Below are 22,762 nucleotides of genomic sequence, written 5' to 3'. Positions count from 1 at the left end.
TTCATGTGTCTGTTGGCCATTTGGATGTCTTCTTTGCACAAATGTCTATTCATGTCTTCTGCCCATTTCTTGATTGGATTATTTGTTCTTTGGGTGTTGAGTTTGATAAGTTCTTTATAGGTTTTGGATACTGGCCCTTTATCTGATAGGTCGTTTGCAAATATCTTCTCCCATTCTGTCAGTTATCTTTTGGTTTTGTTGACTGTTTCCTTTGCTGTGCAAAAGCTTTTTATCTTGATGGAGTCCCAGTAGTTCATTTTTGCCCTTGCTTTCCTTGCCTTCGGTGATGTTTATGGAAGAAGTTGCTGCTGAGGTCTATGAGGTTGCTGCCTGTGTTCTCCTCAAGGATATTGATAAATTCCTGTCTCAAATTGAGGTTTTTCACCCATTTTGAGTCTGTTTTTGTGTGTGGTGTAAGGTAATGGTCCAGTTTCATTCTTCTACATGTGGCTGTCCAGTTTTCCCAACACCATTTGTTAAAGACTATCTTTTTTCCATTGGATATTCTTACCTGCTTCGTCAAAGATTAGTTGACCATAGAGTTGAGGGCCCATTTCTGGGTTCTTTATTCTGTTCCATTGATCTATGTGTCTGTTTTTGTGCCAATACCATACTGTCTTGATGGTTACAGCTTTGTAATAGAGCTTGAAGTCTGGAATTGTGATGCCGCCAGCTTCAGTTTTCTTTTTCAACATTTCTCTGGCTATTCAGGTCTTTTCTGGTTCCATGTAAATTTTAGGGTCATTTGTTCCATTTCTTTGAAAAAAGTTGATGGTATTTTGGTAGGGATTTCATTAAATGTGTAGATTGCTCTAGGTAGCGTAGACATTTTCACAATATTTTTTCTTCCAATCCATGAGCATGGAACGTTTTTCCATTTCTTTGTGACTTCCTCAATTTCTTTCATTAGTATTCTATGAAAAACCAACCTTCTTACTACACTAATATTTGAACTTGTATATTTTTTCTTAAAGTATATAGGGAGAAATCCCATATAAATTTCATTTGTAGAGCCTCATATAACCATTAACTGATGATAATTACCAACGATTTATTACATCTTAGAGTTCAGTATCTTTAGGGGGAGAAGGAAAATTATACAGTAGTTTATTCTGCCATTTAATATCAAATTAGAACACTTTATTAAGGTTCTATAAATGAAAGAGTTCTAACTTAGTTAATGGGAAGAAAGGATCCTGTGTTTTATGTTCAGTAGATTATGCTGCATACTTCTAAAATCACTTTCTTAAAATTCCATAAGTTATGATAAATGAAAATATTATACAATATACATGTTGACAGAGTCTGTGGAGACCTATCAACCATTTGAAATTTAGTTCTGAAAAGTTTTATTCAGCTCACCCACAGTTCACCTCACCAGGGATAATTAACAGGTGAGCTGGTAAATTCTACATTCACCCACTTGCCATTTTTACAGATTTTTTTTTGATATAACATGGTGTTTATTGTTAGAGCAATGTTCCCTCTGGAAATAATACATGAAAAACTGTCAAAAATTATTAGCTACAGGGGAGAATTGGATTATGGAAAGGAAATCTTAGAGATTTATTTTTTTTTAAAGACTTTATTTATTTATTTGACAGAGAGAGATCACGAGTAGGCAGAGGCAGGCAGAGAGAGAGAGAGAGGAGGAAGCAGGCTCACCACTGAGCAGAGAGCCTGACACGGGACTCGATCCCAGGACCCTGAGATCATGACCTGAGCCAAAGGCAGAGGTTTAACCCACTGAGCCACCAAGGCACCCCGAAATCTTAGAGATTTAAAGCCTTCCATGGAGCTAACCTCTCAGGAGACAGAGCCACCTCTGCCATCTTTATTTCCTTCTGTCTCTTCCCACAAGTTCTGCTTTGCTTTTTCCGTAAGGAGAGCCCTGCTTTGCCTCCTGTGTTATATAGATGGGTAAGAAAAGTCCAGCAAGTTTCAAGTTCAATCAGAAAATTATCAGGTAGTTGTGAATATAGGTCCCATACGTTGTCCTACAGCCACATGTGACCAAAGTCATTCTTGAAAGAAGGTATAGAGGCCACCTGGGTGGTGCCACCAACTCTTGATTTCTGCTTAGGTCATGATCTCAGGGTCCTGGGATGGAGCCCCCAGTCGGGCTCCCTGCGCAGTGAGGAGTCTGCATGTCTCCTTCTCCCTTTGCCCCTCCCCCCTCTCAAGCACATGTGCATGCTGTCTCTCTCTTTCTCAAATAAATCTTTAAAGAGAAAAAAAAAGAAGTTATATAAAGGGATTTGATGATCACTTGAAAACTTCAAGATAGGGATACAAGGAATTTCATGAAGGCAAGATTGATTATATATTGAAACTGGCTGTTGAACAAGGTCATGAGATAGCTATCTAATAGAAGTCATTTTTTAATATGAGTTTTATTAAAAATATGACAGTGTTTTATGCCATAGTAGCAACTTGACTACAGGCAGAACACTGGATAATGGGTTATCAGATCAAAAGTGGTTTTTTGCAATAAATATGATTATGTAAAAATATCTCTGATCTCTCTTTTTCAAAAAGCTAGTAAAACCTGCCTATGTTCATAAAAGACATTCCAATCATAAAGCATTTGGACCCTGATGGACCTCCATTTTTTTAGCCTAATTGACTGCTGAATGATTGGAACAATGGATTTCTCAGACTATTTTTTAAACATAATAGATTCGAAAAAGAAAAAAATCTCTTTTTTAGCCTAGGCAAGGATATCTAGCATTCCTCATACTTAAATTTATTCCAATCTATTTTTTATTCATCTAGTCCATTCCTTTGCCAAAGGATTATATCCTAATACACCATAAGGTATGAAATGAATGGGTGAATAATGAAGTGAAGAGGACTAATAATTATACCCCATAATATCTATCGTAGAAATTATAAAAGTCACAGATTTAAAATCTCCTGTGAGATAAACATTCCTACCTTCTCCACTGTGTTCTGCTACAGAGAAAATTAACATTGTGGGACTAAGTTGCTATTTGAATCATGACTGGTAGAATTTTTGAAAAGGAAATGCCAAACTGTTTTAAGAAGATTTCAGACAACAGAAGAACCAAGGGAGAATCAGGACTAAAATTGGGGTAGAAAGAAATCCCTGTCACTAAGACATTGATGCTTTCATTCATCTTCTAATTATTTCCATCAGAAATGTCTTCCATTATACACTGCCTTAGTCATCTCAGTTATCACTGCTCTGGAATTAACACTGAATCCCTCCTACTCTTTTCTGCACATTATCATCCATATAGTACTAATTTTATTTTTGGCATCCTTCCAATTACCCAGATTCTGCCCTATGAAAGAAGTCAAGGAGAGCACTCTTCCCAAGGAATTATCTGGTTCCAATCTATTGCCTTCAGGTAAATAAATAATAAAACCAGCCATCCAAACATTCAAATCTTGATCTTCTTCATACTAATAAGCTCTGCACTTGGAGAACCATATTAAGTTTCTTCCAGGATAGGGTCTGATGTTCAAAATTGTGCTAACATAACATGCTATGTTCCAATATAATCACCTTCCGTGACTTCTAGTCCATTCTTAAGCCCAGCCATTTAGTATGTTTTTAGATTCACAGATTTATTCACCATCTTGTTTAATCAAGAGACTTCTGTGTGTATTTTGTATTTCAACAGGAAAAATAAACTAATTTTCTCAAAGTATCTGGAGTAAGAATAATTTTAGAAATTTTTCACATTGTGGGGCACCTGAGCGGTTCAGTTGGTTAAGCAGTAAAGCATCTGACTTCTGCTCAGATCATGGTCTCAGGGTCCTGGGATCAAACCCTGCATTGGGCTCCCTGGTGCGTGGGGAGTGTGCTTCTCCCTCTCCCTCTGTCCCTCCCCCTGCTCCTGATCTCTCTCTCTCTCTCTCAAAAAAAATATTTTTTTAATATTTTAAGATTTTTTAAAGATTTATTTATTTATTTATTTATTTATTTGAAAGTGAGAGGGTACAGGCAAGGAGCACCAGAGGGAGAGGAGAATTGGGGAGCCCAGTGCAGGGCCCCATCCCAGGACCCTAGGATCATGACCTGAGTCAAAGGCAGACACCTAACTGACTGAACCACCCAGGCAGCCCAATAAATAAAATCTTTAAAAAAATTTTTTTCACATTGATAGAGGCCAGTAGTTCTGTGAAATACAAAGAAAAAATTCTTAGAAGATAATACTGGATATCAGCAAAATCAAATTGCTGTAAGAAACAGCTAAGATCTTACTCTCAATTTCTGTACTTACCTTATCATAAACCAGCATCATAACATAGGCCATGTCTTACATAGCACTATTCTCGAACATTCTTGTGACTTTATCTCAGTCTTTTGCCATGTGTGTGCATCACTGTCATGCCAAGAGCAGGGAGGAGGGAGCAGACCACCTGGGCATATGCAATAGAAGTTGTATTAAACAATCATAAAACTGATTAAAAATCAGTCCAGTTTTGGTTATTATTAGTTACCATTTGATCATTGATAATTCTAAACAATGTCAGTGATAAAATCTCCTTGAAAAAGATACTTCTCTCCCCCCAAAAATCTTTTCCACACACACAGAACCTTCTGTTTGTACTTCAGTTGAGTTTGCGACTGTATCATGCATGGTCTCTAGTTTCTCCACATTCTGTGTCAACCAAATAGGGTATTCTATTTTATTAAGAGTCTGACCAATTCAGAAAGTACTGGAAGACTTATTCTTAATGGTTCAGACATCAAATTTCTTCGACATAGCTCTGTTTTTTTTTTTGTTTCTGGTTTTTTTTTTGTTTTTGTTTTTTTTTTTTTTTTGTTTCTGGTTTTTTTTTTGCTTTTTGTTTTTTTTTTTTTAGATTTTATTTATTTATTTGACAGACAGAGATCACAAGTAGGCAGAGAGAGAGAGGGGGAAGCAGGCTCCCTGCCAAGCAGAGAGCCCGATGCGGGGCTCGATCCCAGGGCCCCAGGGTCATGACCTGAGCTGAAGGCAGAGGCTTTAACCCAATGAGCCACCCAGGTGCCCCCGACATAGCTCTGTTTTTAACAATATTTTAAACAATAGCACTGTCATTGCTAATTAATATTTGGTTTTTGAGATCAACTGTTCTTTTTTTCTCCAGTGTTTAGCCTGAACCTATATTTCTGTAGGTTTAATATCTGTTTGGAGGGGAGGTATTTCTTTTTATCTCCTGTAATTATACCATGGGATTCTCTTCTGTTCTAAAATCCACCCATGGTTGAATTAGTCTTGCAGTTGGTCTAAGTCAACACAAAAATAGTTTCTGTCTCCTGGAGTCAGAAATAACACAGTATCAGGTTAGGTTCCCTAACAGCAGAGCCTGCCACAGGGGCTTGAGTCAAGTGTTTTACTAAGGGAAAGCTCTTCAGGAAAGAAAAAGTATGTAAGGGCAGAGGGACACAGGATAGGGAGGGGGAAGGAGTTGAGCTAGAATGTGTCTCAGGTAGTCTCACTTTGGCCTGATTCATTACACTATGTGTGTGTGTGTGTGTGTGAAGATCAAGGTGGGGGGGTGCTCTGGAGTAAAGTCACATAGAGTTGTCCTGCCTATAGCAAACTATAATTGTCTGTCCCCAAGAAGGAGGTATATAAGCTCCCACACATCCTAGCCATGGCACTCTATGAAGGCAGAATATATGTGCGTAAGTCTAGTATCGGTTATCTGAGCAAAGCGCCAGCAGCATCTACCACAGTTCATCCTACGCAGTGCTCAGATACTCTGGCTTCCCACATTAAGTTCATTCCATCTAGATACAACTTCTCCAGGATGCTAGTTGGTCACAATTTCTTTGGAAGCTTCTACGAGGAAGATGAGAGGAAGAAAGCAGATTTCTGCTGCAGCATTGGTCCCAAGCTATAACTGATGTTCATTACCACTGATTCTAGGTTCCCCTCCTCCTTGGCTAGTACTTTTACGAAGTGGCTTGCTTGGTGGAGTGCCCTCGATCCACATCATGCAGGATTTGGGCTCCACCTTGCTTTCTTATGCTTGCCCATTTTCAGTTAAAATTGGATGTGGGAGAACCACAGGATGCCTTGGTAGAGCACCAAGTACCAACTATATTCCTTCCACCCCCATTTTGTGTCAGGCTTAACTCCTCATAAAGAGCAGGGTCAACTGTATCTGGTAATATGAGAACTCTTGTGTATGTCGGATGGTCTACTGGCATGAGGAGCCTTAAGTGACCAGATGGCAGCCATAGCAATAATTTAATGGGTATCTTGATATACTCCCTATTGGAAACATCCTCTTTATGTGAAGGACTTCTAGACCCACAGGGCCAAAAGTTGTGAGAATGGGAAGCACAAAGTCCCCAAATGGGTCATTGGTAATAATGGAGGGCAGTACTGTTCCTACTACTATCCCTTGGCTTCCTACCCCATGTGGTCTCCCTGTTTGGATTCAAAATGGCTTTTAATCTACACCCTGAAGGATAGCACCCCCTCATCACAGAGCGTCTACCTCCAACCTGACACCAGCTATGCCTCCTAATGTCTTTTTTTTTTTTTAATAAACATATATTTTTATCCCCAGGGGTACAGGTCTGTGAATCGCCAGGTTTACACACTTCACAGCATTCACCATAGCACATACTCTCCCCAATGTCCATAATCCCACCCCCCCAACCCCCCATCAACCCTCAGTTTGTTTTGTGAGAATAAGAGTCACTTATGGTTTGTCTCCCTCCCAATCCCATCTTGTTTCATTTACTCTTCTCCTACCCGCTTAACCCCCCATGTTGCATCTCCTCTCCCTCATATCAGGGAGATCATATGATAGTTGTCTTTCTCCGATTGACTTATTTTGCTAAGCATGATACCCTCTAGTTCCATCCACGTCGTCGCAAATGGCAAGATTTCATTTCTTTTGATGGCTGCATAGTATTCCATTGTGTATATATACCACATCTTCTTTATCCATTCGTCTGTTGATGGACATCTAGGTTCTTTCCATAGTTTGGCTATTGTAGACATTGCTGCTATAAACATTCGGGTGCATGTGCCCCTTCGGATCACTACGTTTGTATCTTTAGGGTAAATACCCAGCAGTGCAGTTGCTGGGTCATAGGGTAGTTCTATTTTCAACATTTTGAGGAACCTCCATGCTGTTTTCCAGAGTGGTTGCACCAGCTTGCATTCCCACCAACAGTGTAGGAGGGGTCCCCTTTCTCCGCATCCTCGCCAGCGTCTGTCATTTCCTGACTTGTTAATTTTAGCCATTCTGACTGGTGTGAGGTGATATCTCATTGTGGTTTTGATTTGAATTTCCCTGATGCCGAGTGATGTGGAGCACTTTTTCATGTGTCTGTTGACCATCTGGATGTCTTCTTTGCAGAAATGTCTGTTCATGTCCTCTGCCCATTTCTTGATTGGATTATTTGTTCTTTGGGTGTTGAGTTTGCTAAGTTCTTTATAGATTTTGGACACTAGCCCTTTATCTGATATGTCATTTGCAAATATCTTCTCCCATTCTGTCAGTTGTCTTTTGGTTTTGTTAACTGTTTCCTTTGCTGTGCAAAAGCTTTTGATCTTGATAAAATCCCAATAGTTCATTTTTGCCCTTGCTTCCCTTGCCTTTGGCGATGTTCCTAGGAAGATGTTGCTGCGGCTGAGGTCGAAGAGGTTGCTGCCTGTGTTCTCCTCAAGGATTTTGATGGATTCCTTTCTCACATTGAGGTCCTTCATCCATTTTGAGTCTATTTTCGTGTGTGGTGTAAGGAAATGATCCAATTTCATTTTTCTGCATGTGGCTGTCCAATTTTCCCAACACCATTTATTGAAGAGGCTGTCTTTTTTCCATTGGACATTCTTTCCTGCTTTGTCGAAGATTAGTTGACCATAGAGTTGAGGGTCTATTTCTGGGCTCTCTATTCTGTTCCATTGATCTATGTGTCTGTTTTTGTGCCAGTACCATGCTGTCTTGATGATGACAGCTTTGTAATAGAGCTTGAAGTCCGGAATTGTGATGCCACCAACTTTGGCTTTCTTTTTCAATATTGCTTTGGCTATTCGAGGTCTTTTCTGGTTCCATATAAATTTTAGGATTATTTGTTCCATTTCTTTGAAAAAAATGGATGGTACTTTGATAGGAATTGCATTAAATGTGTAGATTGCTTTAGGTAGCATAGACATTTTCACAATATTTATTCTTCCAATCCAGGAGCATGGAACATTTTTCCATTTCTTTGTGTCTTCCTCAATTTCTTTCATGAGTACTTTATAGTTTTCTGTGTATAGATTCTTAGTCTCTTTGGTTAGGTTTATTCCTAGGTATCTTATAGTTTTGGGTGCAATTGTAAATGGGATTGACTCCTTAATTTCTCTTTCTTCTGTCTTGTTGTTGGTGTAGAGAAATGCAACTGATTTCTGTGCATTGATTTTATATCCTGACACTTTACTGAATTCCTGTACAAGTTCTAGCAGTTTTGGAGTGGAGTCTTTTGGGTTTTCCACATATAGTATCATATCATCTGCGAAGAGTGATAGTTTGACTTCTTCTTTGCCGATTTGGATGCCTTTAATTTCCTTTTGTTGTCTGATTGCTGAGGCTAGGACTTCTAGTACTATGTTGAATAGCAGTGGTGATAACGGACATCCCTGCCGTGTTCCTGACCTTAGCGGAAAAGCTTTCAGTTTCTCTCCATTGAGAATGATATTTGCAGTGGGTTTTTCATAGATGGCTTTGATAATATTGAGGTAGGTGCCCTCTATCCCTACACTTTGAAGAGTTTTGATCAGGAAGGGATGCTGTACTTTGTCAAATGCTTTTTCAGCATCTATGGAGAGTATCATATGGTTCTTGTTCTTTCTTTTATTAATGTGTTGTATCACATTGATTGATTTGCGGATGTTGAACCAACCTTGCAGCCCTGGAATAAATCCCACTTGGTCGTGGTGAATAATCCTTTTAATGTACTGTTGAATCCTATTGGCTAGTATTTTGGCGAGAATGTTTGCATCTGTGTTCATCAAGGATATTGGTCTGTAGTTCTCTTTTTTGATGGGATCCTTGTCTGGTTTTGGGATCAAGGTGATGCTGGCCTCATAAAATGAGTGTGGAAGTTTTCCTTCCATTTCTATTTTTTGGAACAGTTTCAGGAGAATAGGAATTAGTTCTTCTTTAAATGTTTGGTAGAATTCCCCTGGGAAGCCGTCTGGCCCTGGGCTTTTGTTTGTTTGGAGATTTTTGATGACTGTTTCAATCTCCTTATTGGTTATGGGTCTGTTGAGGCTTTCTCTTTCTTCCTGGTTCAGTTGTGGTAGTTTATATGTCTCTAGGAATGCATCCATTTCTTCCAGATTGTCAAATTTGTTGGCGTAGAGTTGCTCATAGTATGTTCTTATAATTGTCTGTATTTCTTTGGTGTTAGTTGTGATCTCTCCTCTTTCATTCATGATTTTATTTATTTGGGTCCTTTCTCTTTTCTTTTTGATAAGTCTGGCCAGGGGTTTATCGATCTTATTAATTCTTTCAAAGAACCAGCTCCTAGTTTCGTTGATTTGTTCTGTTGTTTTTTTTGGTTTCTATTTCATTGATTTCTGCTCTGATCTTTATGATTTCTCTTCTCCTGATGGGTTTAGGCTTTCTTTCTTGTTCTTTCTCCAGCTCTTTTAGGTGTAGGGTTAGGTTGTGTACCTGAGACCTTTCTTGTTTCTTGAGAAAGGCTTGTACTGCTATATATTTTCCTCTCAGGACTGCCTTTGTTGTGTCCCACAGATTCTGAACCGTTGTGTTTTCATTATCATTTGTTTCCATGAATTTTTTCAATTCTTCTTTAATTTCCTGGTTGACCCATTCATTCTTCAGAAGGATGCTGTTTAGTCTCCATGTATTTGGGTTCTTTCCAAATTTCCTCTTGTGATTGAGTTCTAGCTTCAGAGCATTGTGGTCTGAAAATATGCAGGGAATGATTCCAATCTTTTGATAACGGTTGAGACCTGATTTAGGACCAAGAATGTGATGTATTCTGGAGAATGTTCCATGTGCACTAGAGAAGAATGTGTATTCTGTTGCTTTGGGATGAAATGTTCCGAATATATCTGTGATGTCCATCTGGTCCAGTGTGTCATTTAAGGCCTTGATTTCCTTGTTGATCTTTTGCTTGGATGATCTGTCCATTTCAGTGAGGGGAGTGTTAAAGTCCCCTACGATTATTGTATTATTGTCGATGTGTTTCTTTGATTTTGTTATTAATTGGTTTATATAGTTGGCTGCTCCCATGTTAGGGGCATAGATATTTAAAATTGTTAGATCTTCTTGTTGGACAGTTCCTTTGAGTATGATATAGTGTCCTTCCTCATCTCTTATTATAGTCTTTGGCTTAAAATCTAATTGATCTGATATAAGGATTGCCACTCCTGCTTTCTTCTGATGTCCATTAGCATGGTAAATTCTTTTCCACCCCCTCACTTTAAATCTGGAGGTGTCTTCGGGTTTAAGATGAGTTTCTTGTAGGCAACATATAGATGGGTTTTGTTTTTTTATCCATTCTGATACCCTGTGTCTTTTGATTGGGGCATTTAGTCCATTAACATTCAGGGTAAGTATTGAGAGATATGAATTTAGTGCCATTGTATTGTCTGTAAGGTGACTGTTATTGTATATTGTCTCTGTTTCTTTCTGATCTACTACTTTTAGGGTCTCTCTTTGCTTAGAGGACCCCTTTCAATATTTCCTGTAGAGCTGGTTTGGTATTTGCAAATTCTTTCAGTTTTTGTTTGTCCTGGAAGCTTTTAATCTCTCCTTCTATTTTCAATGATAGCCTAGCTGGATATAGTATTCTTGGCTGCATGTTTTTCTCGTTTAGTACTCTGAATATATCATGCCAGCTCTTTCTGGCCTGCCAGGTCTCTGTGGATAAGTCTGCTGCCAATCTAATATCTTTACCATTGTACGTTACAGACTTCTTTTCCCGGGCTGCTTTCAGGATCTTCTCTTTGTCACTAAGACTTGTAAATTGTACTATTAGGTGACGGGGTGTGGACCTATTCTTATTGATTTTGAGGGGGGTTCTCTGAACCTCCTGGATTTTGATGCTTGTTCCCTTTGCCATATTGGGGAAATTCTCTCCAATAATTCTCTCCAATATACCTTCTGCTCCCCTCTCTGTTTCCTCTTCTTCTGGAATCCCAATTATTCTAATGTTGTTTCGTCTTATGGTGTCACTTATCTCTCGAATTCTCCCCTCGTGGTCCAGTAGCTGTTTGTCCCTCTTTTGCTCAGCTTCTTTATTCTCTGTCATTTGGTCTTCTATATCGCTAATTCTTTCTTCTGCCTCATTTATCCTAGCAGTGAGAGCCTCCATTTTTGATTGCACCTCATTAATAGCTTTTTTGATTTCAACTTGGTTAGATTTTAGTTCTTTTATTTCTCCATAAAGGGCTTTTATCTCCCTGGAGAGGGTTTCTCTAATATCTTCCATGCCTTCTTCGAGCCCGGCTAGAACCTTGAGAATCGTCATTCTGAACTCTAGATCTGACATATTACCAATGTCTGTATTGATTAGGTCCCTAACCTTTGGTACTGCCTCTTGTTCTTTTTTTTTGTGGTGAATTTTTCCGCCTTGTCATTTTGTCCGGATAAGAGTATATGAAGGAGCAAGTAAAATACTAAAAGGGTGGCAAGAACCCCAGGAGAATATGCTTTAGCCAAATCAGAAGAGATCCCAAATCGTGAGGGGGGAGAAAGGGGATAAAAAGAGGTTCAGAAAGAAAAAAAAAAGAAAAAAAAGAAAAGAAAAAAAAAGAAACAATTAAAAAAAGAAAACCAATAAAGAAAAAATATAAAAAGGAAAATATATATATATATATATATATATTAGAGAAACTAGTTAAAAAATGTTAAAAAAGAAAAGCGTAAAAGTAAAAAAAATTTAGCAGAAGAAGAAAAAAAAATTGAAAAAGAAAAGAAAAAAAAATTAAATTAACTGCAAGGCTAAAGAATCATGGGGAGAAAGCCATGAGTTCCATGCTTTGCTTTCTCCTTCTCTGGAATTCCGCTGCTCTCCTTGGTATTGAAACTGCACTCCTTGGTAGGTGAACTTGGTCCTGGCTGGGTTTCTTGTTGATCTTCTGGGGGAGGGGCCTGTTGTAGTGATTCTCAAGTGTCTTTGCCCCAGGCGGAGTTGCACCGCCCTTACTCGGGGCGGGTCTGAGTAATCCCATCGGGTTTGCTTTCGGGAGCTTTTGTTCCCTGAGCGCTTTCTGTAGAGTTCTGGAGGGCGGGAATGAAGATGGCGGCCTGGCGGCCTCCCGGTCTCCGGCCCGGGGGAGCCGAGAGCCCGGGGTCCCACTCCTCAGTGCGCCCTCAGAGAACAGCATCCAATTACTCCCGTCACCCTGGCCTCCGGCCACGCTCAGAGCTGACCGAGCCTGCGACCGGTTCAAGGTAACCCCGAGCTTAGAGCTTACTCCTCGGCTCTGTCTCTGTATCCGGCTTCCCCGTTCTAATACCTGTAAGCTCTGCGACACTCAGACACCCCCGATCCTTCTGTGACCCTGCGGGACCAGGCCACACTGACCCTGCGTGGGCTTCACCCCGGTTAAGCCTCTGGAGCGATGTCCCTCAGCGGAACAGACTTTTAAAAGTCCCGATTTTGTGCTCCGTTGCTCCGCCGCTTGCCGGGAGCCGGCCCCTCCCCCCGCGGTCTATCTTCCCGTCGCTTTGGATTCACTTCTCCGCCAGTCCTACCTTTCAGAAAGTGGTTGCTTTTCTGTTTCTAGAGTTGCTGTTCTTCTTCTCTTCGATCTCCCGTTGGATTTGTAGGTGTTTGCAATCTTTAGATAAGCTATCTAGCTGATCTCCGCTACCTGAAGTAGTCTCAGCCTGCTACTTCTCCGCCATCTTGACTCCTCCCCCCCCCAATGTCTTTTTATGACAGAAGGAGAGAAGCAGGCTCCCCACTGAGTGCAGAGCGAGATGCAGGGCTTGATCCCACAACCCTGAGATCATGACCTGAGCCGAAATCAAGAGTTGGATGCTCAATTGGCTGAGCCACCCAGGTGCCCACATTAAATTAACTGTATTGTAACAGACAGTATACAAAATCCCTTGAGTATAAAAATAATAATAATTTTTTATACAAAATAAATTTTTGTATAAATTTGTGTATAAAAAAATTTTATACACAAAATAATCATAAAGGCCATATGCGATGGATGAGAATTGCCCTTAGTAATAGCTTTTTAATTTCCATTCCACAACTCAATACCATAATAATTCCACTTTTCATTTTATTATTCCATATAATCCTGGAAATACTTCAGTTTCAAAAGAAAAAGACAAGGGAAAACTTTCTCAAATGAAGTACATCTGCTGTAATAATTGCATTTTCACCGTAAATGATGAGATTATGCCCATATCTCCTTGGCCTTAAGAGATGGAAATGGAAATTGAACTGCAGTTATTGCTAGTAGGTGAGTCATATAACAAAAGCAAAGGCAGATTTTAAAGTGGGTTAAGACTAGGGCCACCAGATAAAATATAGTTTGTCCAGTTAATTTTGAATTTCAGATAAGCAATGAATACTTTTAGCATAAGTAGGTCCCAGATATTGCACAGGGCGTACTTAAACTAAAAAATTATTTGTGTGTCCTATGTTTTTGTCTGCTAAATCTGGCAACCCTCCTTTCTAAGAAGAGAAACCAAAAAATTTCTTGTCTATTTGTTTTTCTAAAGCCTTAGAACAATCCCAACCACTTTACCCAAGAAAGAAAATGTAACCCAGATAAAAATAACTGGCATTAGGGACACCTTGGGTGGCTCAGTTGGTTGGGCATCAGACTCTTGATTTTGGTTCGGGTCCTGATCTCAGGGTTGTGGGACTGAGCCCCACATTGCCTCAGGCTCCACGCTCAGCGGGGACTGTGCTTCTCTCTCTATCCCTATACCCCCCCTCCTCCTTTCTCTCTCTCTCTCTCTCAAATATATAAATAAATCTTAAAAAAAAAAAAAAAAAGACAGAAAATTAGCACTAAGCTGGGAGTTTTTCCAGATGTTACCAGGACTGAAATTAATTGGTAAAAATGGAAGAAACAGATTAGGTGAGTATCCCAACCCTAGGAGAAGTAGAGGAAGAAAAAGAGGGAGAAGCCAAGAAGACAGAAGATAGAAGGAAATACAAGGAAGAGAAAAGAGAACAAGAAAGTAAGTCAACAGAAGAGGAATGACAGAAACTAAAAGGAAGAGGAGGATGGAGCCACCACATTGTTGGTGAGGACACAGCCATTTCACCCGCTCAGCAGGAGAACAGAGCCTGTGCCCACCAGAAGGGAACCACATGGCCATTCCATCTCTGGCTCCAAAGCAAAGACATCTCCCATCTCAAAAAATCATGATCAGATGCTCATCAGAGGAAGAATCTGACAAACTTAATGATTCAGCCCCCAGAAGGAATAACTGGACAAGCATTTACATCTGTGCTCTCTGGTGAAGCTATAGGCCCAGAATGATTTCTTACTATGGAAAAGGTTTTTGTAACATCTCCCAGTATCCACTTCCTCCAAAATAAGCCCCTATAAACATTCAACAAACATCTTTTCTTACCCACAGCTTAGGAAACTATTGCAATAAAGTGTACTGGGATAGCATCATAATAACATCCCAGAAGATCCTACCAAGAAATCAGATATTTTGATATCATATGCCACAAATAATATCCTAGAACTTGAGTTTTCCTTCATTGCAGAAGCATTAGGCATTCCATTTATATTGTAATAGTAACAAGTGGACTTTAACTCTGGCCGGCAAAGTTTAAGCAGATGAAGAAACTGAAGAATATCACAGAAACTTGGAAAACGTTTGACCGAAACATATTGCTCCTGACAGATAAAGAGATTAACACTAGGTCAACATCTTATGTAAGTCAAATTATAAGAGTTCAGTTCGGAATCATGGTAGCAGACACTCTTGGTGGCCTGGCCACAGTCCCTATACTCAGCAACTTCCTCTACCATGATTTCCAACTGCCACACCTCCACTTCTTTACCTGAAGACAAGAGCTCTTGCTGCTAGAAGCAGCCAGATGAACCTTACTATCATCACTTTGTGAATTCAGCAGGCGGGAAGATGAACATTCCGGGAGCAGCCCTCAAGCACTCCCTCACTCCTTAGGTAGGATAACTCTGAGGTGTGTGCCTAAGCTGGCTCCCCAAGTTCCTCCGGTGGGATTGAGCTCAGCCTCCCACACTGATAGATGCCTTGATAACACAATTTTTATTGGCTGCCCTTCCTTTGCCTCATTTCTTCACTTGGATCAAATCAACTACGAGTCCTTGAGTCATTGTCTGCTATTAGGGGAACCCAAACTCGGGCAGAGTTTCAGAATTTTGCTGTATCTCCAAATTTCTACTCAATGTAACAGATTATTAGAATACATTAGAATACATTTGGTTAAACACGTAATGTTTTCAAAGAATGCTTTTTATTATGCTAACTCAGTGTTCCTTCATTCATTTATATTTTCTTTCTTAGATCAACTTATAAATTAGTTAAACATCAACAAGAGTAGTGAAACTTTACAATCGGTAGGTTGCTAGGTGTAAACTCTAGACGAAAGGACAGGAAGAAATCCCTAACTACATGTTTTTTTTTTTGTTTGTTTGTTTGTTTTAAAGATTTTATTTATTTGACAGAGATCACAAGCAGGAAGAGAGGCAGGCAGAGAGAGAGAGAGAGGAGGAAGCAGGCTCCCTGCCTAGCAGAGAGCCTGATGTGGGACTCGATCCCAGGACCCTGAGATCATGACCTGAGCCGAAGGCAGAGGCTTTAACCCACTGAGCCACCCAGGTGCCCCTGTTTGTTTGTTTTTTAAGTGAGGTGAGGAAGACAGAGGAGAGACTGGAGTCCATTTAAAGATCTGGCACCATTTAGGTTGCTAATTACTTCTTATAGCAGTTAAATAGGCCAGGTTACCTTCGTCCATGTCCTACTAAATTGATGCCAAAAACTGTAGAATTGGAAACTTCTGAGGTTTCTTTGAACTCTAAAAATTTTTTCTTAATCAGCCACTGAAAAGTCATCTCAATATTTCAGACAATCTACTTCTCAGGCAAAAGGGGATTTAGGAACGTTAGAAGGAAAAAACGCCTTATTCGAGCCCCCATCGGGTAGACAGTTGATATATTTTTGCCTGCCCTACTCCTTGGAACACCCTTCCATTGCTGGGAAATTCATCTCTTGAGTCCCATCCTTCTCATGACAGAAGACATGAGCTCTTTCCCACCCTCCATGCAGCCAGGTACCAGCATGTGAGAGAGTTATAGAGGCCTTGCTGATCAGAAACATGTGACCAGTTCAGAAACTGGTGCCCCGCCTAAGCTAGTGCTATACAAATTCATTCTGGGTAATGTGACTGCAAAGCATGGGTATCCAGAGGCAGCCAGGGCCAACATTCAGCTACTAGCTAGTTTGTTCTCACAGGCAGCAGTGAGCTGTGGCGTGGCCTCCATCTGGGAATCCCACAGGACCATCCTGTGGTAGGATTTGCACATTGCTTCAGTCTGTATAACCTCCATCCTGCTTTCTGGTCCTCAGGAAGGGTATGTGTGCTATTCACATACCTTTATTTTCTGCTTAAACTAGCTAGAGTTTGCAACTCTGCCCCTTGCAACTAAGAACTAACCACCACACCCTTCATATGCAAAGCTAAAATGCAGGAAATTTAAAAATCAAGGAGCTTATATAGCTTATATAGCCCAGTGGAGAGAAAAAAAAAGTAAATGACCACAATATACAGTAGACTCTGAGTGTTGTAGGTAAGAGCAAACCCTATGGACTACCTGGGGTTCAAGTCCTGACCCCACCATTGCTTACCTAGTTTACCTGGACGAGTTACTTAACCTCTCTATGCTTCAGTTTTGATTTGTTTAGTTTTGTTTTGTTTTTATCTGTACAATGGGGATAACAATATAAACTATCTTATATGGTCTCATGATGTAGAATCCTGATTGTCTTATCACATCCATTCTCTTTCTAGGCACACAGCTGATCAATCAAAGATTATATTTTCATTCTCCCCTAGAACTAACTCAGTGCAGCTATATGACTAAGTGTTAACCAGTACAATGAGAGCAGAAGCAGTATGTACAGCCCTGGCTTTACTTGGTTAAAAAGAAATTCCTTGTCCTGGACTTATACTGTGTCTTCCCTTTCCTCCCAGCTTTTGCAAACAGTGATTACAAGTGATGAATGGTAACGGTAACCCCTGATATGGAAGATAACAGAGCCATCTTGCTAGCCTGGTTCATGGATGACTCTGTGGAGAACAGCCCATCTACCATCACTGCATTGTTGTAAGAGAAATTAATGTCTATGTTAGAGTTCTCCAGAGAAATAGCCAATAGGGTGTGTATAGATAGATAACAGGAGATTTATTACGGGAATTGGCTCATGCCATTATGGAGGCTGAGAGATGAGATAATATGCCATCTGCAAACTGGAGAACCAGTTTTCAGCAATTCAGTCCAAGTTCAAAGGCCTGAGAATGGGTTGAGGGAACATAATGATCTAAATCCAGTTTACTCTAAGTCCAAAGGCTTGAGATTCAGGAGCTCTCATGTCCCAGGGCAGAAGATGGATATCCCAGGGGTGCCTGGGTGGCTCAGTCAGTTAAGCAGCTGATCTTGATCTCTGTTCAGGTCATGATCTCCAGGTCATGAGATCGAGTTCGGATTCTCTCTCTCCCTCTCCTGTTGCCACTCCCCACCTTGCTCCTGCACTCTTTCTCTCTCTCTCAAAAGAAGAGAAGATGGACATCCCAGCTCACGAGAATGGGAATTTGCCCTTCCTCCATCTTTTCAGTCTATTTGGGCTCTCAGTGGATTGGATGATACCACTCCCATTAATAAGTGCAGATTTTCTTTACTCAGACTGCTGATTCAAATGCTAATCATTTCCAGAAATACCCTCACAGACAGTTTGTAGGAACACCTACAAACATTTTACCAGCTCTCTGGGCATCTCTTAGCCCAATGAAGTTAACCATCATGATGTTTGTATTCTTTAATTCTCTACATCAATGGGACTCTTTGTCACAGCAACTCTGGCTTTTACCTTATGAACTATAGTTATTACAAGGATTAAATACATACATTGTTTTTAAAGATTTTATTTATTTATTTGTCAGAGAGAGAGAGGGAGAGAGAGCAAACACAGGCAGACAGAATGGCAGGCAGAGGCAGAGGGAGAAGCAGGTTCCCTGACGAGCAAGGAGCCCAATGTGGGACTCGATCCCAGGACGCTGGGATCATGACCTGAGCCGAAGGCAGCTGCTTAACCAACTGAGCCACCCAGGCATCCCAAATACATAACATTTTATAGAGAACTTAGAACAGTACCTGGCTTAAGGTAAGTACTATACAGGTTGTAGCTACTATTAGGTCCTTTTTTTTCGTCATGTGGGGAAACTGAGGCCCAGAAAGATTAAGCAGTTGACCTATGGCTACATTCAGAGTGTCAGAATTAGGATTAAAATGCAAGTCTGTAGAACTAGAAGTTTCAAAATACATGTGTCTGTTACTTAAACAAGTTTCACACTTATATAAAAATAATGAGGCCCCAAGCAACATTATCATCCCTGAGAATTTGTAATTATTAGATGCCCTTCAAGATCAAGAGGGGTCCTTTTTATCCCAGGCACTGAAATGAGCAGTCAGGGTAATGGGGGGGGGGTAGGTGACATTGTCTCTAGAGTTGGGACACAGGGAGGTGATCATGAAAGGAATCTAAGTCTCACTGAACAGGCTGTCTGTGGGGTCCAACCAGGTAGGAAGATAGAACAAAAGGACAGAAGGGCTTTGAGCCCAGGGGCTAGTTGCCTATCCCTCTAGGGATATATAAAGAAGAGGTGAGACATAGTGAAAGCTGGGAAAGATAGAAGGATGAGAAGTAGCAGTCACAACAGGGAAATATACAAAGACTCTTTCAACCTCCACCTCTATGGCATGTACATATTTATTTTTTCCTTCCATTTTTAACAGTCTGTGAGATTTCCATATTACCTCCTTGGAGGAGGTAAATTCTTTTATGTCAGCAGCCCATATCATCCCACTGTATGCTGCTTGCAAAAGATTTAGTTGTTTAATGGTTCATTTGCTCAGACTATTTGCTATCTCTACAGGTAGCTTCTCCAGGCTTGATTGCACATGGATCTAAGGTGACTTCTGATTGACAGCTCTACCATACAACTCTGGTGGGGGCCTCTAGGATTGCAAGGGAAGGGAAGGGGAACTAGGGTTTATGGAGCATCTGCTATACATTTGACATTTTAAGCATCTACTTTTCTTGACTTTTACTAACTCATGACATTTTATTAACCCAGTTTTTAGACACTAGAAACCTGAACTTTCGAGAGGTTACATAACTTGTCCAAGCTCACAAATTTAGCAAGTGGAGGAACTGATGTTCAAGCTCACCCCCCTCCCCCGACTCCAGAGTCTACACCCTTGCCACTGTCTTGTGTCCACACACCCATGAGGATGCTCCCATTCACACTGAATTGAACTTCCTCTATATAATGGGGATAATAAACACTTGGTGGACCTGGATAAAATAAAATAACGTATGCACTTAGCACAGTGCCTGGCACAGGGTAGATGCTGAATGTGCTTGAAAACACATACACATTCTCTGCATATGACCATAAACGATACAGAAATTTCAGCTTGTCAAGTCTCCCTGAGAACAAGTAGACACTTGGGTTAATTCTTCCATTTTGGTAGTAAGTAAAGAATTATCATGTTAGGACCAAAAAAAATAAGGTGACAATTGACTTTCCTCCAGAGAGTAAACAATAACAAGTGAGTGGACATTACAGGAAGGGAGACTCCAACAATATTTAGAAGGAGAAGTCCAGTTTTTAGGTGTTTCCTAAGGAAATAAAGGTTACTGAACATGTCTAGACTGACTGGGGGACCATCTGACAAAACATAGCCTCCCATACTGGGCAAGACAGCTTCCTGTACTGGGCAGGACACCAGGCTACAGTGGTCTGATCCAGATTCTTGGCCAAGTTTCTATGGCTTTTTTGTAGGTTAGGAAGAACAGTCTATTTCCTCCCTGGGTAATTTCAGGACATCTCAACCTTGAAATTTCTGTGAATTATGCTTGATTCTAGACTGTGTTCTTCTTCAAAAGCCACTTTTCCCATTTGTTTCTCCCTGCACCTTTTGAGGGAGGAGCCGTGTTGAGCATCTGCTCCCAGATTTCTGTCCTGTCCTCCAGCGATGAAGAACACCCCCGTGCCTGTGGGGGCGGGAGGCTTGGCTCTCCTTTTAGAAATTCCCTTCTGTGCTGCTCTAATCACACCCTCGGTACATTTTACATCTTATTTTTAGGAGCAAAGTATAAAGACTCCTAGCACCAACAGCAGTTTCTGTGGCAACCTGCATCGCCCCCTTGCTTGTCCAGCTGTGCAGAATTAAATTCTAAAAGAGACCATTTTACATCATGTAAAGGAGATCCACAGTGAAGATGCTTTTTAAATGAAGATTTTCTTCTGTGTTAAGTGGAAACTAGCTTGGAATTAGGTTGGGGGGTGGGTGGGTGCATAAAAGAAATAGAACCTTTACTTAGAACTAGAACTGTTATAAAGTCCCAGGTGTTCATGGCCATGCCCTAGTTGCCCTGATTTTTTTCCCACAGGGTATCATTTTAGACACAAAAATAGCACTTAGACCAATGAAAACTAGGTTTGAATATTTATATCAGAGAAGTTTGTTGATAACCTCCCCTTCTTCTGCCCCCCCCCCCAGGGTCTTCCTGCATAGCCTTCTAGACTAGACTAGATTATAAATTAACATGCTTTCTACATTCATCTTGAATAGCTCTTTCAAGACAACTATCCCAGCTCCAAGGAGGCTTTCACCAAACTTTCCCTACCTGACACAGGTTAAAAAAAAGGCAGAATCTACCTGGGCCAGGCCTAAGAGTAGACCTGTTAAGGCTGCACCCTGGGACTGTGATTTGGGAGACACCAAAAACCAGCAGTCCAAAATAATCTCCAATGCCTTGTCATGTCCCCCAGTATGTTAATAACCACTGCTTTGTGTTAAGTCATTTGCTGCCGTGTGATTCTGGGAAATTGCAAATGTGCTTCTGGGAGGAATAACAATCTATTTTATATTTTATATTCCATTTACTTCTAGGAAAACATGAGGGAACACAGAATAAAAAAGCCATTTCTCCTAAGACCATTAATATAGAGACCACAAAAAGGAATAAATAAATATGCCCCAAGCCTAGACTATGCTTACACATTGATTGAGGTCCAAGTTTCCTGAAACTAGTCAAATGAATTTTTTATTATGATTCATTATTTGATTATTGCCTGTTCAAAGACACTATTTTTTCAGGATAGAGACATTTTTCGGATACTAAATTTAAAAAAAAAATAGACCCCTGTGTTTAGGAAACAGAAAGGGGAATTCTCTTTCTTTCTTGCTTTTTTTTTTTTTTTTTTAAGCTTTTGTTTATTTATTTGCAAGAGAGTACACAAGAGGACAGAAGCATTGGAAAGGGAGAAGCAGGCTGCCCATTGAGCAGGAAACCTGATGAGGGGCTCAATCCCTGGGATGCTGAGCTGAAGGCAGATGTTTAACCAGGCAGAGGCTTAACCGACTGAGTCACCCAGGCTCCCCAAGTAAACTCTTTTTCAACAGTAATTTAGGAAAAGGTACAAAATCATTCTCCCATGGTCATTTATTATACTGACCATTGATCAAATCTAAGGGTATAACCTCAAATTAAAACTTAGTGAGGCCACCAAAGCAGTGCTTTAAAATATTAAACAGGCACAAAGACATTAACCCAATCTCCCTGAGCTGATTGGCTCCAGGAATGTTGGAGAATGGGCTTTAAGCGAGTATGACATAAAAAGCTAGATTTTGGTAGGAGCAAGTGGCACTGAAAGCCAATCAGTGGGTTTGACGAGATATAGTAGAGTTGGGGGTGGCAGCCAGGCATGGAAAGCCTGGTCATATTAAAGAAGTGAAGGGTAACTAGGGAATGGGAGGGAGGACTGGAAAGAGGAAGTGAGAGGGGTCCGAGATAGCCTATACTTCCTTTGTAATTTTGCCCAAGGCCATCCCTACAACATTCAACCCTTTGATGAAAAATTCAACAGTTGTCAGCAGAGGGACAAGCATCATAACTCAAATGACTTTCACTCAGCTCTATTAAGCATAAAACACATTGGTTGTGGGTCAAATAGGACTCTGAAAGTGGTAAACGAAACTCAAAATTGCACCTCTAAGGAAAATTTCTCCCAAAACTTCTGGATTAACCTTCCTTTCCCTGAAAGTTTAAAAGTAGAGGTTTTGGGGGACGAGGATGGGGAGGGCTTTTTATTTGTTTGTTTTTTCAGAAAGCCATTAGTAATCCAGAAACAAATAAGCTAAAACTCTCTAGCAGTTTTTTTTTTTTTTTTAAGATTTTTTTATTTATTTGACAGAGAGAGATCACAAGTAGGCAGAGAAGCAGGCAGAGAGAGAGGAAGGGAAGCAGGCTCCCTGCTAAGCAGAGAGCCCGATATGGGGCTTGATCCCAGGACCCTAAGATCATGACCTGAGCCGAAGGCAGCAGCTTAACCCACTGAGCCACCCAGGCGCCCTAAGCTAAAACTCTCTAAAACAACTTGAAAGTAAGTTCAAGTCCCTTCCGTACTAAAATATGTTTTTTCATTAGTATGCTACTCAGTCCATATGTATTGGGTGCCAGAAAACATTAGAACTGGTTTCAAGAAAAATAGCACAAATTAAAT

The sequence above is a fragment of the Enhydra lutris genome, unplaced genomic scaffold (genome assembly GCF_002288905.1).
Source record: "Enhydra lutris kenyoni isolate GAN:26980312 unplaced genomic scaffold, ASM228890v2 scaffoldscaffold4, whole genome shotgun sequence".
Classification (NCBI taxonomy): Eukaryota; Metazoa; Chordata; class Mammalia; order Carnivora; family Mustelidae; genus Enhydra; species Enhydra lutris.
The sequence above is the reverse complement of the archived record's forward strand: the minus strand, read 5'-3'. Positions refer to the sequence as shown.